Here is a 19967-nt window from a genome sequence, read left to right on the forward strand (position 1 = left end):
CCGCCCTGACTCAGGTGACGTGGAAACATGTGATTCTCTACTTTTCACCACTGGGTGGGAGTATAGGACATAGTCTGACTTTTTAGTCAAGTAAATATTTTCTCCAGTTTTACAGCCTAAAAAAAGTTTATATTTTCAAAAAAAGAATCTCTTATCTCACATGCTTGATCATCTCACATGCTTGACCATCACCTGGATATGCTGAAAGATTGTTGTGCATTTAAATGTATCCCTGACTGGACAACGTTTCCTGATCACTAGTTTCTGCTCCCAGTCACACTAACTAGTACTGTTCTCTGTTGATACTGGGACAAGTAACGCCTCCCAGCTGTAAATACTGTACATTAAGGAGGGTTTCCTAGGGGATCAAATTCAAAAGTAACATTCAGTATCTGGTGTGGCCACCAGCTGCATTGAGTACTGTCCTGTATGTGGCTCAGTTCATAAGAGCATGGCATTAGTGACACTAATGTTGTGGGGTCAATTCCCACTGGGGTCACATACCAAAGTACATTGACTGTTTGCCACTTTGGATTAAAGCATTTGCTATATATATAATAATAATTTGAGGGGAGCTTATATTTGCCCTGTTACACACAGTCTGTAATGGAAATGTGTTTTTTGCATATCCCAATTCCCCCTGAGATACCCGCAGGGAGTGGGGTCACAGCCAGGGTCACCATTGTACATCACCTCTGGAGCAATTAGGGTTAAGTGTGAGCTAGAAACACAAGCATTTCGCTGCACCTGGGGGGGTCAAAAGTAACAGTATCTGGTGTGGCCACCAGCTGCATTGAGTACTGCAGTGCAGCTCCTCCTCATGTACTGCACCAGATTTGCCAGTTCTTGCTGTGAGGTGTTACCTCACTCTTCCACCTAGGCACCTCCAAGTGCCCGGACATTTCTGGGGGGAATGGCCCTAGCCCTCACCCTCCGATCCAACCTGTCCCAGACGTGCTCAATGGGATTGAGATCCGGACTCTTCGCTGGCCATGGCAGAACACTGACATTCCTGTTTTGCAGGAAATCACACACAGAACCAGCAGCATGGCTGGTGGCATTGTCATGCTGGAGGGTCATGTCAGGATGAGCCTGCAGGAAGGGTACCACATGAGGGAGGATGATGTCTTCCTTATAACGCACAGCGTTGAGATTGCCTGCAATGACAACAAGCTCAGTCCAATGATGCTGTGACAAACCGCCCCAGACCATGATGGACCCTCCACCTCCATATCGATCCCTCTCCAGAGTACAGGCCTTGGTGTAATGCTCATTTCTTCGACGATAAACGTGAATCCAACCATCACCCCTGGTGAGACAAAACCACGACTCGTCAGTGAAGAGCCCTTTTTGCCAGTCCGGTCTGGTCCAGCGACGGTGGGTTTGTGCCCATAGGCAACGTTGTTGCCGGTAATGTCTGGTGAGGACCTTCCTTACAACAGGCCTACAAGCACTCAGTCCAGCCTCTCTCAGCCTATTGCGGACAGTCTGAGCACTGATGGAGGGATTGTGCGTTCCTGGTGTAACCCGGGCAGTTGTTGTTGCCATCCTGTACCTGTCCCGCAGGTGTGATGTTCAGATGTACCGATCCTGTGCAGGTGTTGTTACACGTGGTCTGCCACTGCGAGGACGATCAGCTGTCCGTCTTGTCTCCCTGTAGCTCTGTTTTAGGTGTCTCACAGTACGGACATTGCAATTTATTGCCCTGTCCACATCTGCAGTCATCATGCCTCCTTGCAGCATGCTTAAGGCACTTTCACGCAGATGAGCAGGGACCCTGGGCATCTTTCTGTTGCGTTTTTCAGAGTGAGTAGAAAGGCCTCTTTAGTGTCCTAAGTTTTCATAACTGTGACCTTAATTGCCTACCGTCTAAAAACGACCGTTCCACAGGTGCGTGTTCATTAATTGTTTATGGTTCATTGAACAAGCATGGGAAACAGTGTTTAAACCCTTTACAATGAAGATCTGTCAAGTTATTTGGATTTTTACGAATTATCTTTGACAGGGTCCTGAAAAAGGGACGTTTCTTTTTTTGCTGAGTTTACACTGTGTGTGTGCTATAACTGAAGACAAGGTCAAGAGAGATTGAGACGCTATGGAACCGTGTGTATGTTTGAGAGAGAAGGAGACATGACAACGTGGCTGGCATGACAACAGACGGGCACTGTCTCAGTCTCATCTGAGCCAGAGAGGCCCAGAGTCGGCCCATGCCGCTCTCCACAGTTCCACGTAGCTTAAGGACGGCTGTCCTATTTTTATCGAGGGGTTGTGGATTGATGCGAAGTGACGAGGGCCGGGAGCGGCTGAGTGGGTGGGCATCCACATGCTTGGCTCCACAGGCAACCTCCCTCCACAGAGACCCCACTCACGCACGAACACCGACATGCATGCACACGGAGGCAAGCACACACACACATACGCACTCATGCGAGCACACACTCTCCTATCCTCACCCCCTCCCCCACACCCCAATGCCACCGGCCTAAAAAAGCCCTTATTGTCACTATTTGCAATGTCCTCCCTGTCAACGTCTTCTCTGCTCCAGTGTCAATGACAGTATTTATCATTTTGGTACTTTTCTTAAGTGTGTGTTGAATTTGATAAACTATTAGAACAATACACCAATCTGGTAACACTTGATACGCAACCAGTCTTCCATTCAAAACCTTTCATTGTGCGTTCATTTTGTTTGGAGACTTCTTTCCCCACACAGCCATTGATCCAAAATAGAAGTTTACTGCGAAATATAATGAGTACTTCATCAAAACACAATTTAGTTATCTTAACAACCAGTTAATCCAATAGGAATTTTTGAAAATTGTTATTTGAATGTAGTATGCTACAGTACTGTAAATTACAGTACATTATGCTGTTTTCACATTAGGCAATACACTTGCACTGCCGATTAAAATTGACTGAACATCAAATTTCCATCATTTCTATCCCACATGTGATCAAAGGTGTGATCATTGAAGACATATTTCACAATATAACAAATTAAATAAATGACAGAAACATCGTGTTTAGCAGGCACTAGTTTGCATGAAGACTGTCTTGAGCACTTGGGCCATAGGTTCTCATCGAAATTGCAGTAATTATCCTCATTGTTTATGCACCTGGCGAAAAACATTTTGGTATGGCGAATCCAAGCCTGACATAGGTCTGGATTGATGTTATTGCATGCCTCACCGATGCCCTGAAGGAGGGTGGCACGTTTATGAGGATAGCAATCGTACATCTTCCACCTGTATTGTAATCGTGTATTGTATATTACTGTATTGTATTGTGGTGGTCCTGTATGTGGCTCAGTTCATAAGAGCATGGCATTAGTGACACTAGAGTTGTGGGTTCAATACCTGCTGGGGTCACATACCAAAATACGTTGACTGTTGTCACTTTGGATTAAAGCATTTGCTGTATAAATATATACAATAATAATTTGAGGGGAGCTTATATTTGTCCTGTTACACACAGTCTCTAATGGAAATGTGTTTTTTGCATATCCCAACTCCCCCTGAGATACCCGCAGGGAGTGGGGTCACAGCCAGGGTCACCATTGTACATCACCTCTGGAGCAATTAGGGTTAAGTGTGAGCTAGAAACACAAGCATTTCGCTGCACCTGGTGTAACATGCTAAAATGTGTACGTGACCAATACACTTTGATTGAATAAATCAATTCAGATTTTTTTCCAAATTTACTGTGATGTAAAATCATTAGTCATCATCATGGTAGTACATTCGAGTATATATTATACTATTTATGTTTCTACTTTAGAGACATACATTTTTATTATCTATTGTTGTTCTCTAAATCTGTAGCAGACAAACCAGTACACATGTCAAATCTATAGGTTTACCAAACATTTAAGTGATCATCAATTAAGGGCAGTCCCCCCCCTTATTTCCTGCAATTCTAATCATTTTGTCATGGGGTGCAGATGACATTTTACAGTTTTAAAGCCATTTTTCTTACAATTCTATACATTTTGCCATGTCTAATATTTTGCAGTGACTCGAACATTACATGAAAATCTATGGGCTCTAATACATAGCTAAAAATCATTAGTGGACATGGACTAGTTAATATGGACATTTATGACAAGTTAAAGATAGCTCTTTAAGCTATGCAATGACTGACATGACAAGAGGAAAACGGATGATGCGTGACCCAATTCCGAAATTGCACCTTGTACATTCTACCATTACAACTTTCAGGAGTAAGTTGAGTTCCTTTAAAAAAAGAAGGGAAAATAGCACTATGAAACGCAGAGCCAGAGCTCTGACATATAGCATGTTACTGTACAGCCACTGCTTTCCAATTTAGGCTCTTATCAGTGTCCAAATCCGCTATTTTGAACCTGGATACAGGTAAAGTATGAAGAGCCACATAGTAGCAAACCTATTTTAACAAAAAAGAAGAGAATCATATCAAAAGTGATGGAAGGCGTTGAATTGTGAAAGGCACTTACTTTATATGAACATGTATAGCATTGTGAAACATGTACAGTTGAAGTCGGAAGTTTACATACACCTTAGCCAATTGTTTTTCACAATTCCTGACATTTAATCCTAGTAAAAATTCCCTGTTTTAGGTCAGTTAGGATAACCACTTTATTTTAAGAATGTGAAATGTCAGAATAATGGTAGAGAGAATTATTTATTTCAGCTTTTATTTCTTTCATCACATTCCCAGTGGGTCAGAAGTTTACATACACTCAATTAGTATTTGGTAGCACTGCCTTAATTGTTTAACTTGGGTCAAATGTTTCAGGTAGCCTTCCACAAGCTTCCCACAATAAGTTGGGTGAATGTTGGCCCATTCCTCCTGACAGAGCTGGTGTAACTGAGTCAGGTTTGTAGACCTCCTTGCTCGCACACGCTTTTTCAGTTCTGCCCACACATTTTAAAGGTCAGGGCTTTGTGATGGCCACTCCAATACCTTGACTTTGTTGTCCTTATACCATTATGCCAAAACTTTGGAAGTATGCTTGGGGTCATTGTCCATCTGGAAGACCCATTTGCGAACCAAGCTTTAACTTCCTGACTGATGTCTTGATATGTTGCTTCAATATATCCCCATCATTTTCCTACCTCATGATGCCATCTATTTTGTGAAGTGCACCAGTCCTTCCTGCAGCAAAGCACTCCACAACATGATGCTGCCACCCCAGTGCTTCACGGTTGGGATGGTGTTCTTCGGCTTGCAAGCATCCCCCTTTTTCCTCCAAACATAACGATGGTCATTCTGGCCAAACAGTTCTGTTTTTGTTTCATCAGACCAGAAGACATTTCTCAAAAAAGTACGATCTTTGTCCCCATGTGCATTTGCAAACAGTAGTCTGTCTGGCTTTTTTTATGGCGGTTTTGGAGCAGTGGCTTCTTCCTTGCTGAGCGGCCTTTCAGGTTATGTTGATATAGGACTCGTTTTACTGTGGATATAGATACTTTTGTACCTGTTTCCTCTAACATTTTCACAAGGTCCTTTGCTGTTGTTCTGGGATTGATTTGCACTTTTCACACCAAAGTACATTCATCTCTAGGAGACAGAACACGTCTCCTTCCTGAGCGGTATGACGGCTGCATGGTCCCATGGTGTTTATACTTGCATACTATTGTTTGTACAGATGAACGTGATACCTTCAGGCGTTTGGAAATTGCTCCCAATAATGAACCAGACTTGTGGAGGTCTACGATTTTATTTTCTTCTTTTCTTTTGATTTTCCCATGATGTCAAGCAAAGAGGCACTGAGTTTGAAGGTATGCCTTAAAATACATCCACAGGTACACCTCCAATTGACTCAAATTACGTCAATTAGCCTATCAGAAGCTTCTAAAGCCATGAATTTTCCAAGCTGTTTAAAGGCACAGTCAACTTAGTGTTTGTAAACTTCTGACCCACTGGAGTTGTGATATGCACAAAGTAGATGTCCTAAGTGACTTGCCAAAACTATAGTTTGTTATCAAGAAATTTGTGGAGTGGTTGAAAAACGAGTTTTAACGTCTCCAACCTAAGTGTATGTAAACTTTCGACTTCAACTGTATTTCTAGATGAAACACCAATTAAGATTGGTAAAAAAGTGACTGTAGGATTTTGTGTGTTGTACTTGTGCTTAGAGTTTGAAACAACTGCCTTTTTGATGATCTGTTTTGAGTTTTGTGATAAAAGTTATGGAAATGAACCATTTGTGAAAATATCACCAAAGCAAAAAAAAAATCTGTAAAAACAACAGCCAATTTACAATATTAGTAAATAACATACCAATGGGCTAAGTTACTCCTTTCTTTATGGCATAGGCCTGTGGATTTAGTTTGAGATGATATACATTAGTCGTGTTATTGTGATGATCCTAAAATGTGCTTTGATATGGTATAGACAGGATTTTGGCGGAATAGTGTCATTTATCTGCAGGACAGGTGTGCCATTGTGCAGGTTTGATTGGATTGGCCACAGAAAGGCAGTGCTGGTTGCTGAGTCACTCCTGTCCTGTTGCTCCGTGGCTCAGTAGCTCTTTGGTAGATCAAATGGAGCAGATAAGTTCACAGGAACGTTTAGCTGTAGGACAATATGTGATGATGAGGGCAGTTGTTAATAGTTGTTGTGAGGTTGAGTCTGATGTTGTTGGCAGTCCTCCCCCATCACCCCTGGAGGGACACGTGTGTCTATCTATCTCTCTGTTTGTCTGTCTATGGTTCCCTCCAGCTAGCTCTTTACTCTGAATTATAGCAATTAAAAACCCACCACATGAGAGAGAGCAGAGAGAGTGATCATGAATATGCAACACTAACTGAACGCCGTCCGGGGCGACCTCTCTTAGAGTTCTGAGGTCTCCTTTCTCCATGTCATTGGGACGCACAAAGACCAGTTGACAGCGTTTCCCTCCCGTTTTGTGCATGTGGCGCCCCCCGAACGGGTTGGTGAACTTTCATGACCTCCCAGAGATAGAGGAAACTTTTTGTCCATCGTGAATTTGGCAGCCTGCCTCGCTGGCCGTGCCAAGTGAACTCCTGCCTACCGCACCCCTATTGGGGGTTGAGGGGGAGGAAGCTGGGTGGACATTTCTAGACCTAGATGACCAAGAGGAAGAGGGCAAATATTTAGCCCTGCCACTGGAAGAGGAGGAGGGTTGGGGGGGGTCCAGGCAGAGACAGCCTTCCCAGTGCAGAGGTGTACCTGTTGGCCAAGGATCAGGCCATGTACCCCCTGTCTCTCCCCTGGTGCTCCTCACTCTGTATTCAGAGTCACGGATCTCATTTCTGGGGGTAATATTTCAAGCGGGCCACAGATGTGGAATTAAATTGAAGACCTGGCTTGGAATGGGGCAGAGGGTAGGTTGAAAGGGCAGGCTAGGAGAGCGGGAAGGGAATGGTTGTGCTTATATAATGGTTAGGGGGTTTTGGTGAAGTGATTTCTGCAAATGTCACCCACATTGTATGGTCCATGAAAGGGTGAAGGGTGACCATTTTCCACACTCATTGTTATACTATAATGGTTAGGAGGGTTTGAGCACCCGGAATAGCCAGAGATCAAAATATGGTGCAAAATGTACGGTTTTATTTACAGTGCAGCCCCTGATAGTGCCAATATTTAGGTATAAGAAGCTTTGATGAACGCATCCAAAGTTCCACATTGCACAAAAATGACAAAAGAGACAAAATGTCAGATTGACCAAAATGTCAGTCGTCCACTGGACACAAAACACCTATAGGGATAGACAGACAAGTCCCTCATCTGAGTATGAATGGAGAAAACTACACATCGCCACACTCATCAGTTCAGTCTACAGACGCAACAAAAAACTGTTGACATTCTGTAATGTCTCTCTGATTTATCACGAACACGTTTGTCCGTGAACACACACAAGCCGACTCATTACAACGGTGATTGTCTTTGCACAGTGGATTGCTAAATGCATTTTGCTTACGTCGAGCTTTCTTCTCAAGAAGACAGCAGCTAACAGACTTAGAGGCAACAGGGTCACGGTGACATCTCACCGGCTCCGCAGTTGCTTGCACACACGTGTAAATATTTACCCTGATGTGTTGCACATCACGGCTTTGCTCTGCCACGGTGGGGGGGGCTGCATCTGCCTTAAGGTCTTAACATTTCCATAATCGGAGTCTGAATATGTTTCCTCGTGGATGAGAAGATGATCGAGTAGGAAACGCCTCCCAAAGAAGCTAGACAAATACAGAAGATATGCGCTATGATGGTTCCATTTTCATTCGTAACAAGCTGCTATCTTCATCCAGGGCTATACAGGGACCAGACGACCCTTCGACCTTCACCCTCTAACCTCTCCCAGCTAGACAGAACAGGAGAGCCCAAGGTTAAAGAGGGAGTTGGAAGAGAAGCAGGTGGGATTGATGTAGCTTCTGTCTACAGTTCCACTGGGTGAGTGTTAGTGTGTGCTGCAGTGTATTGTCTGTCTGAGTCTGGCCCGTCGGTCACGTCTGCTCCCGGGCTCAGTCAACCCTGCACTACTGGTGGCCGTCACACACACAGCGCTGCGCCGTCTCACACCACCTGTGCTGTCTGTGACGTTTCATCTGAGCTGACCTGTCTGTACAGCCTCACTACTTCCTCGTCAACCTCTGCACTTAGCCATTGAGAGGAGGGTTTGCTCTCTGGTGAGGAGAAGTTAATCTCTCTCTCTGAGTTTTAGTAGTGGAGCATTTATCAAAGACGATTGCATTCATCAACCCTGACCTCACCGTGGGCAAACCTCTTTTAGTCCCTACAGAGCTCCGTTTTTAAAGCCAATACTTGCTTTGTGCAAGGCCTGATATTTACTTGAAGATCGCCTTGCTTTATGTACTCTCTGTGGGTGAGTGAATGTGTGTCTGCCTACCAGACCTTTCTCCTAGCTGCTGTTCCTTTACATTTGTAGTTTTACAGCCTAGTTTTGTCGTCTAACTTCAAAAGTTTGGCATTAACGACGGAGGTCACGGTTGTCTCAATTACTGCTTATTAGTTCCGATACCAACTGGTGACAAATGTTATCAGGCAAAACATCTTGTGTTTTCTCTCCTCCCACCTCCTTGTGGTTAATTACCCCCTCAGGACGTACTGTCATATGGACTGGTATCTATCGATGGCAGACAGCCCAGGCCCAGCAGTTATTAGAACTTCACACTCGAGTTGAGGAACACAAAGTTCAGGGGACATGTCCACTTCGATTGGTTAATTTGATTTGAGTGGAGCCCATCGACATGGCGGGAGGGCGGCGGGAGACGATGATGTATTTATTTATAGTCGGCTAGGCTGGCTGGGGTGAGTAAGTTCTTCAGACAGAACAGGTTTGGTTCTTAATGCATGAATTTCTAATGGAACACAGCCTTGAGAGGCTGGTGGTGGAGGAGAGGAGGCAGCCAGGGTTGGGGGGCTGCTGGTGGGGGGCCAGGATGAGGGTGGGTTTATGCGTCACAGTGTGAGGGTGTGTGGCTGATATGCCTGTGTATCTCTCACCTCCTGGCCTCATGAGTGAGTGATAGAGTCACAGGCCACTACAGTCTGTCTGGCTTTTTGTTCCCTTCCACAATAGCTCTGTCTTGTCAGATATAGATAGGCTTCCTGTCTGTCACTTTAGCACTGATATTTCCCTTCTTTTGTTTAAATGGCTAATATACCGTAGTGTTTCCATCGCCTGCGCACTCGCTTGGGCATAGGTGTGTAAGTCTGTATGTGGCCTGTGAATTTGCTTTAGAGTGCATGCCTGTGTGTGTGTTGAGATAGTGATCTGCTGACGGCTAGGCTAGTCCCTCTGATGCCCCATAACACTACCCCTGACACGCGCTGTATCACCCACAGAGAGAGATAGAGATCTGATCCGGCCTCTCTGCAGCCTGCTACCCCGCTGTCTGCTCCATAATAGAGCGGTCCCTTAAAAGGGCTTTAGCACTAAACCCCACTCCCACCTTTATCTCTCCCCCCCTCTCTCTTTCTCACTCTCTCTTTCACTCTGTCTCTTCTCTCTCCTCCTCTACCTCTCTCCCCCTCTCTCTCCTCTCTCCTCTCTCCCCATTCTCTCTCTCTCTCTCTCTGTCTTTCTCTCCCCGCCCTTCTCTCTTGCTCCCTGCCCTCCTCTCTCTCTCTCTCTCTCTCTCTCTCTCTCTCTCTCTCTCTCTCTCTCTCCTCCCCCCCTTCCCTTCTCTCTCTCTCTCTCGCACTCTTTCTTTCTCTCTCTCTCCTTTCTTGGCTGCTATTGCACATGGAGGCAATTTGCCTCAAGTGTCCACAGCTTTGTTCCTCTCATCCCTACATTGGAGTCTTCCATCCATTAATTTTTCACATGGCATTACCCCACAGCGCTCGTATTAATCATGCTTTTTCCAATCGTTCCAGTGTTCAAACCTTTCTTCCCAGCCAATTAAATCCCATGATATATATCTGTGGAAATAGGGGAGACTAGGAAATAAGCAGCGTCTCTACGTTCCTCCGCTCCGCCTCCCGGTTTGTCTCCTCAAGGCCTGGGTCTCATCTATTGGTGGGAGATAATCAGCAGCTCCAATAGAACGGAAAGAGAACATAGAAAAGGATGTGAGAGCGAAAGAGGGAGAAGAGCGACAGAGAAAGAGAGATTTACTCCCTCCTATCCTCCTGCCTGTCGGGGAGCACTGCGAGTAGCAGCAGCAAAAGCATGCAGGGGAATTATCTTGGCAGCGACACTAATGAGTCGACGGTTGTTGCTTCCTAAACTGATTTCCTTAATCCGCCACTTGTTCCTCACTCTGTAAAGACGGGGGCTTGTTTTTGTTATCTGGGAGGTCCCTCCAACCCCTTCCACCTACCACCCACTAACACACACCACCCACCACCCACTAACACACACCACCCACCACCCACTAACACACACCTCCCACCAGCGTTAACATCTCTACCCCCCCCACTCAGTCAGCTGTGTCCTAATTAGTCAGAATTAAGACGAATGCCTGGGCCTCCCACGATCAATTGGTATCGAGCGGACCTCCTTCTGCCCCTGCCCAGGGGGCTCTCGCGGCCGGCAGATCGTTTATATCAATCGCTTTTCTTTTCTTTTCTTCTCCCCTTCCCAAGTCCTCCCACCATCCCCCAGCCCACTCCATCTCGCCATCTCGCAAGCTAGTAGCAGTGAAAGGCTCTTTGTATGGGATGGAGGGGTGGAGGGCAGGAGGGAGGGTGGGGTGAAGGGTAGGAGGGAGGGCGGGGGGAGAAGGACAACGGCAGGAGAGTAAATGGCGTTGCCTACGACGTTAACTTCTAGAGTTGTATCGACGTTGCTGAAACCAAGTGGAGACCTGGGGTTAACAGAGAGAGTGATGGTGTATGTATGTGAGGTGTGTGTCTGTGTGTGTGTGTGTGTGTGTCTTTGTGAGGTGTGTGTGTGTTTGTGTGAGTGTGTGTGTGTGTGTGTCTTTGTGAGGTATGTGTGTGTGTGAGGTGTGTGTGTGTTTGTGTGAGTGTGTGTGTGTGTGTGTCTTTGTGAGGTGTGTGTGTGTGTGTGTCTTTGTGAGGTGTGTGTGTGTGTGTGTGTGTGTAGGCCTTTGTTTTGTGCGTGTGTGAAAGGCAAGGCTAAACTGACCAGTCCCTTTCGACGCTGCCTCCTCCGACGTTGTACTAACAAGCTCACCCTTTCGAAGCGGAATCCCCCCTGCCCTTTAGTGCCTGCAGCGCGGCTGACTGAGAAAGGGGGGGGTGGACAGAGTGTGGAACAAGGGCTCCCGAATGGCGCAGCGGTCTAAGCCACTGCATTTCAGTGCAAGAGGCGTCACTGCAATCCAGACTGCATCATATCTGGCCGTGATTGGGTGTCCCATAGGGCAGCGTACAATTGGCCCAGTATCGTCCGGGTTTGGCCGGTGTAGGCCGTCATTGTAAATACGAATTTATTCTTAACTGACTTACCTAGTTAAATAAAGGTTAAATTAAAAAAATTAAAAAGTGAATTGTTGCCCCCTTCTCTCCTCTCACTTCCTTGTCATTTGTCTGTGTGAAACAAGGCCGTACGTTCTCCATACACATCTATCGATTCAGCTCCTCTGGACATTCTCTCAATAAGGGTACCAGGGCCTCCTCTCTCTACCCCTCCTATTCCCTCTCCAACCTTCACACACCATCCCCCTCCACCACATCGAGCTCCGCTCTGTGTCTGCATTGTGTGACCAGCCAAGAGATCTTAGACAAAAAATGAAAAAGAAAAATGATGGGGGTGAAAAGAGCATTTAGATCCATACAGTAGGAGTGCAAAATGATTGCTCTTTTTTTCCCAATTAGCCTACAGTACTGCAGAGTGTGTCCTCTGCATGGGTCCCTAGATCCCTTTGACTTCCTTTACTTTCATCTGCATAGCACATTCTAGGCCTGTGTGGTGGTGTGCGAGGAGAGCATGGTGCATTGTCTACCCTGGGGACAGGCTTAAGACTCTCAGGTTAGGCTTTAGCCGCTTCTCCATGAGACGCTTGGTTTGCAGGTCTGCTGGATTAGCCATGCTGTGGGGAGCTTTAGGCTAGCTTGCGTTAGCCATGCCGCTGATAACACTATGCCAAGCTTGGACTTTAGGCAAGGTATTTTGGCCATGCTGGGCGTAGTTGGAGACTGGACCAAGGTTATCCATTGCCATACAGTGCATCAGAAGGAGGTTGTGTATGATACAGTTGGAATGCAGACCTGATGAATTAACTATTGCTTGGACTTGGCTGGGCCTTGGTATGCTGCTAAGCTACTGTAAGACAGACCTCGGGCTCTCCTTTTCGCTCAGGCTTGTTGACTGTGGCAGGACCAGATGATCTCGCTCCCTCTTTCTCTCCCTCTCTCCGTCTCCTCTCTCCCTCCCTCTGCCTCTCTCTCTCTCTCTCCTCCCCCCTCTCTCTCTCTCTCTCCCTCCCTCTCTCTCTCTCTCTCTCTCCCTCTCTCTCTCTCTCCCCTCTCTCTCTCTCTCTCTCTCTCTCTCTCTCTCTCTCTCTCTCTCTCTCTCTCTCTCTCTCTCTCTCTCTCTCTCTCTCTATGTAAGTGCGTATGAGTTGAGAGGAAGAGGAGTGTTTTTGTGTGTGAGCTCCCTGCTCTTTCTGCCCTGTCCCTAAGGCTGCTGAGGCTGTTCTGGCATAGTGACTGTCCTCCTCTCTTTCTCTCTCTCTCTCTGTGCCACCTGCTATTTAGTGACGAGGCCTGCCCTTTCCAACCCCCAAGACATGGGCACTACGCAGCATGCACTAGACAAACCCCATCTGCACAACCAACTATCTCTCCATACTCTGTTTCCCTGCACTCAAAATATGGGTGGAGGGAGACTGGTGATTGAGAGAGAGAGAGAGAGAGAGAGAGAGAGATAGCTTAAATATGTGTGTGTGTGTGTGTGTGTGTGTGCTACGTGGACATGTGGAGAGCGGCATGGGCCGACTCTGGGCCTCTCTGGCTCAGATGAGACTGAGACAGTGCCAGTCTGTTGTCATGCCAGCCATGTTGTCATGTCTCCTTCTCTCTCAAACATACACACTGTTCCATAGCGTCTCAATCTCTCTTGACCTTGTCTTCAGTTATAGCACACAAACAACCACAAGTGTAAACTCAGCAAAAAAAGAAAAGTCCCTTTTTTAGGACCCTGTCTTTCAAAGATAATTCGTAAAAATCCAAATAACTTCACAGATCTTCATTGTAAAGGGTTTAAACACTGTTTACCATGCTTGTTCAATGAACCATAAACAATTAATAAACATGCACCTGTGGAACTGTCATTAAGACACTAACAGCTTATAGACGGTAGGCAATTAAAGTCACAGTTATGAAAACTTAGGACACTAAAGAGGCCTTTCTACTCACTCTGAAAAACACCAAAAGAAAGATGCACAGGGTCCCTGCTCATCTGCGTGAAAGTGCCTTAGGCATGCTGCAAGGAGGCATGAGGACTGCAGATGTGGCCAGGGCAATAAATTGCGATGTCCGTACTGTGAGACACCTAAGTCAGCGCTACAGGGAGACAGGATGGACAGCTGATCGTCCTCGCAGTGGCAAATCACGTGTAACAACACCTGCACAGGATCGGTACATCCGAACATCACACCTGCGGGACAGATACAGGATGGCAATAACAACTTCCCGAGTTACACCAGGAATGCACAATCCCTCCATCAGTGCGCAGACTGTCCTCAATAGGCTGAGAGAGGCTGGACTGAGGGCTTGTAGGCATGTTGTAAGGCAGGTCCTCACCAGACATCACCGACAACAACGTTGCCTATGGGCATAAACCCACCGTCGCTGGATCAGACAGGACTGGCAAAAGTGCTCTTCACTGATGAGTCACAGTTTTGTCTCACCAGGGGTGATATTCGGATTCACGTTTATCGTCGAAGGAATGAGCATTACACCGAGGCCTGTGCTCTGGAGAGGGATCGATTTGGAGGTGGAGGGTCCATCATGGTCTGGGGTGGTGTGTCACAAAATCATTGGACTGAGCTTGTTGTCATTGCAGGCAATCTCAACGCTGTGCGTTATAAGGAAGACATCATCCTCCCTCATGTGGTACCCTTCCTGCAGGCTCATCCCGACATGACCCTCTAGCATGACAATGCCACGAGCCATACTGCTCGTTCTGTGTGTGATTTCCTGCAAGACAGGAATGTCAGTGTTCTGCCATGGCCAGCGAAGAGCCCGGATCCCAATCCCATTGAGCACGTCTGGGACCTGTTGGATCGGAGGGTGAGAGCTAGGGCCATTCCCCCCAGAAATGTCCGGGAACTTGCAGGTCCCTAGGTGGAAGAGTGGGGTATCATCTCACAGCAATAACTGTCAAATCTGGTGCAGTCCATGAGGAGGAGATGCACTGCAGTACTTAATGCAGCTGGTGGCCACACCAGATTCTGACTGTTACTTTTGATTCCCCCCCCCCCCTTTGTTCAGGGACACATTATTCCATTTCTGTTAGTCACATGTCTGTGGAACTTGTTCAGTGTATGTCTCAGTTGTTGAATCTTATGCTCATACAAATATTTACACATGTTAAGTTTGCTGAAAATAAACGTGGTTGACAGTGAGAGGACGCTTGTTTTTTTGCTGAGTTTATGTACGTTCTGGATAAAGGGGAGGAGATCACAGCAGCTTTTAAAGCATTTCACTATTGGACCACTTTATCGCCTCCTCCCCTTCCCCCTCCCCCTCCCCCTCCCCCATCTCTCTCCCTCTCTCTCTCTCTCTCTCTCTTTCTCCTCTCTCTCAGCACTTAAGAAAAGAGTATCATTTTAATCCTCGCCCCGCCGTGTATGATGGTGACGAAGTGCCATGGTAAATATTAACCAGTGTGTTTTTTTTGTGCCCATTCACCTGTATTTCTCCTGATTCTCTGCTCTCTAATGAGTCTCAGAGGAGTGTCCTAGGAGTTCCTTAAGTTCAGATTAATTCAGCAGTGAGGTGTGTGTGTGTGTGTTGCGTGTGTGTGTGTTCCGTATGTGTGTGTCTGTGTGTGTGTGTGTACCTATTTGAGTATGGGAGTGTGTGTTTCTGATTCTAATTGTTTGCGACGCCGTAGTGAATGTACCATTGGACGAGAGGGGGAACTGAGGCATGTCTGTTTTATGTTGTGTCCTAAACCCCTGATGCGGCTATAGCATAGCACTACTATAACACTAGCCCCGCATGCGTTTCTTTGAGGGGTATCAGGGGAACGAGACGTCGCAGTAGCCTGTGAGGAACATATTGGATGCTGATGAAGCGGAGAGCAGGAGCTGTGGGGAGAGACTCATTTTCATACGGGGCCCAAGCCTTGGCATTCTTCGACAGCTTGGCATGTCATGCCAGCCAGCCGCCATAAATGGCCCCCTTGGGAGGCCCAATGGTACAGGTCACGGGTGGGCTGATGAGCCCCTGCCAGGTCTACTGCCCAATCGGGCTGTCACAGATGGCAGAGAGTAGCACTGAGAGTAGCACAGGTCAGAGTGCAGAGGTCATAGGAGGAAGATGGGGTGAGGGTGCAGAAGGGTATAGATGGGGGGAGAAGCATAGAGATCCACTTGTTTATCTTATGCAATAACAAATGGATGTTTTCAGAGGATGTGTGTCTGTTCCAGGAGGAGGAAGATGGTGGAAGATTGGGTGTGTTGAGAGCAAATTGTTATTATTATTTGAATGGGGATACCAGTCCCCGAGGTCAAAGAAAGGTTCACTCAGACTTTTACAGGTCTTGTCAATTCTTACAGCAGAGTAGAGACAGGGATGCCAATTCAATACAATATCCATTCATAACCCTGTAGTAGCAGAAGGGAAGTAAGCTAAACTCTGCATGTTTCACACTATGGCACCTATGACCCTGAGAACTGAGCCGTGTGGACAAACAGCATGGCCCCTCCAGAATAACCAGTCAGAATAATTACTGACCAGCACAGTGCGGGAATAAGGTTGAACATCACAGGCACACCACCACCACACACACTCACCCTGGGGTCACTGCAGAGGGCACAGAGAATGTAGGTGTTAAGGGTACTTAGGTAATGTATGGTTAGGGTTTGGATTTAGTGTTCATAATCATAATCTGTGTCGGATAAATTGTTAAAACAAGTCTTTATTACAATGAAGAGAATCAAATTGTTAAAACAATAGTCTTTATTACAATGAAGTGAATCAAATTGTTAAAACAATAGTCCTTATCACAATGAAGAGAATCAAATTGTTAAAACAATAGTCCTTATCACAATGAAGAGAATCAAATTGTTAAAAACAATAGTCCTTATCACAATGAAGAGAATCAAATTGTTAAAACAAGTCTTTATTACAATGAAGAGAATCAAATTGTTAAAACAATAGTCTTTATTACAATGAAGAGAATCAAATTGTTAAAAACAATAGTCTTTATTACAATGAAGAGAATCAAATTGTTAAAAACAATAGTCTTTATTACAATGAAGAGAATCAAATTGTTAAAAACAATAGTCTTTATTACAATGAAGAGAATCAAATTGTTAAAAACAATAGTCTTTATTACAATGAAGAGAATCAAATTGTTAAAACAAGTCTTTATTACAATGAAGAGAATCAAACTGTTAAAACAATAGTCTTTATTACAATGAAGAGAATCAAATTGTTAAAACAAGTCTTTATTACAATGAAGAGAATCAAACTGTTAAAACAATAGTCTTTATTACAATGAAAAGAATCAAATTGTTAAAACAAGTCTTTATTACAATGAAGAGAATCAAATTGTTAAAACAAGTCTTTATTACAATGAAGAGAATCAAATTGTTAAAAAATAGTCTTTATTACAATGAAGAGAATCAAATTGTTAAAACAATAGTCTTTATTACAATGAAGAGAATCAAATTGTTAAAAACAATAGTCTTTATTACAATGAAGAGAATCAAATTGTTAAAACAATAGTCCTTATCACAATGAAGAGAATCAAATTGTTAAAACAATAGTCTTTATTACAATGAAGAGAATCAAATTGTTAAAAACAATAGTCTTTATTACAATGAAGAGAATCAAATTGTTAAAACAATAGTCCTTATCACAATGAAGAGAATCAAATTGTTAAAACAAGTCTTTATTACAATGAAGAGAATCAAATTGTTAAAAACAATAGTTTTTATTACAAGGAAGAGAATCAAATTGTTAAAACAATAGTCTTTATTACAATGAAGAGAATCAAATTGTTAAAAACAATAGTCTTTATTACAATGAAAAGAATCAAATTGTTAAAAACAATAGTCTTTATTACAATGAAAAGAATCAAATTGTTAAAACAATAGTCTTTATTACAATGAAGAGAATCAAATTGTTAAAACAATAGTCCTTATCACAATGAAAAGAATCAAATTGTTAAAACAATAATCTTTATTACAATGAAGAGAATCATGTATCATGTATCTGAGGTATTTGATCTGTAATCGCTCTCTGGTCTTTAGCACCAACTGAAAGCTGCTCTATGTTTACTGTATGCTTATAGGTCATGTGTTCCTTTTGACCTGTGATGTGTTCAAGTCTCAACGCTGGCTTTTACCGTCACAGACCGGATAATTCCTGTCATGACTCACCAACGCAAACAGACCAGGGCAAGAGATCGAGAGAGAGAGAGAGATGTCCCCAGAGGGCTACAGTGGGTGGTCTGTGTAGGCAGGTCCTCTGGTGTCAGGAGATTTGTGTGGCTGCTGGGGGAATTGGGAGTGGCCCGGGGTGGGACACCGTCAGGGCAATACCCTTGACGCTGATGTGATTGAGTAGACAGCAGCGACCCTCTCCTCATCTCCTCTCTTTGCCCACATCACTTCCTCCCCTCCACCCTCCTTCCTACACGACAGCACCCAGAGTGAGTGATCATTTAGAAATTAAAAGAGGCTGGTAATTGTACGTAAGCACATCCTAGTAATTTATGCATGATTGCCTGGCGTTCAGAAGCCATTTATCTTCCACTGCCTATCGTTGTCTTTTTAATCTGTTGGCGTCTTGTTCCTCTGCAGGTGAATCTATAGCGCTATTAAGAATGCCTGTGTGATAATTGGTCCTGCTCAGATGACAGTGCGACATTGCCGTCGCCATTGCTCAGGGAATGGCACACTCCATTTAAGAATGTTGAAGTTGTGGATTGGAGTGGTCCTCTGACTGTACTGGTCCTGTGACTTTACTGGTCCTGTGACTTTACTGGTCCTCTAACATTACTGGTCCCCTGACATTACTGGTCCCCTGACTTTACTGGTCCCCTGACTTTACTGGTCCTCTGACTTTACTGGTCCTCTAACATTACTGGTCCCCTGACATTATTGGTCCCCTGACTTTACTAGGTCCCCTGACTTTACTGGTCCTCTGACTTTACTGGTCCTCTGACATTACTGGTCCTGTGACTTTACTGGTCCTCTGACATTACTGGTCCCCTGACAGTACTGGACCCGTGACTTTACTGGTCCACTGACTTTACTGGTCCTGTGACTTTACTGGTCCTGTGACTTTACTGGTCCTGTGACTTTACTGGTCCCCTGACTTTACTGGTCCTGTGACTTTACTGGTCCTGTGACTTTACTGGTCCTGTGACTTTACTGGTCCTGTGACTTTACTGGTCCTCTGACTTTACTGGTCCCCTGACTTTACTGGTCCCCTGACAGTACTGGACCTGTGACTTTACTGGTCCACTGACTTTACTGGTCCTGTGACTTTACTGGTCCCCTGACTTTACTGGTCCTGTGACTTTACTGGTCCCCTGACATTACTGGTCCTGTGACTTTACTGGTCCCCTGACTTTACTGATCCTCTGACTTTACTGGTCCCCTGACATTACTGGTCCTGTGACTTTACTGGTCCACTGACTTTACTGGTCCCCTAACTTTACTGGTCCCCTGACTTTACTGGTCCTCTGACATTACTGGTCCTGTGACTTTACTGGTCCACTGACTTTACTGGTCCCCTGACTTTACTGGTCCTCTGACTTTATTGGTCCCCTGACATTACTGGCCCTGTGACTTTACTGGTCCACTGACTTTACTGGTCCTGTGACTTTACTGGTCTCTGACATTACTGGTCCTCTGACATTACTGGTCCTCTGACATTACTGGTCCTCTGACATTACTGGTCCCCTGACATTACTGGTCTTCTGACATTACTGGTCCCCTGACATTACTGGTCCTCTGACATTACTGGTCTTCTGACATTACTGGTCCCCTGAGATTACTGGTCCCCTGACAATACTGGTCCTGTGACTTTACTGGTCCCCTAACATTACTGGTCCCCTGACTTTACTGGTCCCCTGACTTTACTGGTCCTGTGACTTTACTGGTTCCCTGACATTACTGGTCCCCTGACTTTACTGGTCCCCTGACTTTACTGGTCCTGTGACTTTACTGGTCCTCACACTTTACTGGTCTTGTGACTTTACTGGTCCCCTGACTTTACTGGTCCTGTGACTTTACTGGTCCTCTAACATTACTGGTCGCCTGACATTACTGGTCCTCTGACTTTACTGGGCCTCTGACATTACTAGTCCTCTGACATTACTGGTCCTCTGACATTATTGGTCCTCG

The sequence above is a fragment of the Oncorhynchus tshawytscha genome, linkage group LG27, assembly GCF_018296145.1.
Source record: "Oncorhynchus tshawytscha isolate Ot180627B linkage group LG27, Otsh_v2.0, whole genome shotgun sequence".
Taxonomy (NCBI): Eukaryota; Metazoa; Chordata; class Actinopteri; order Salmoniformes; family Salmonidae; genus Oncorhynchus; species Oncorhynchus tshawytscha.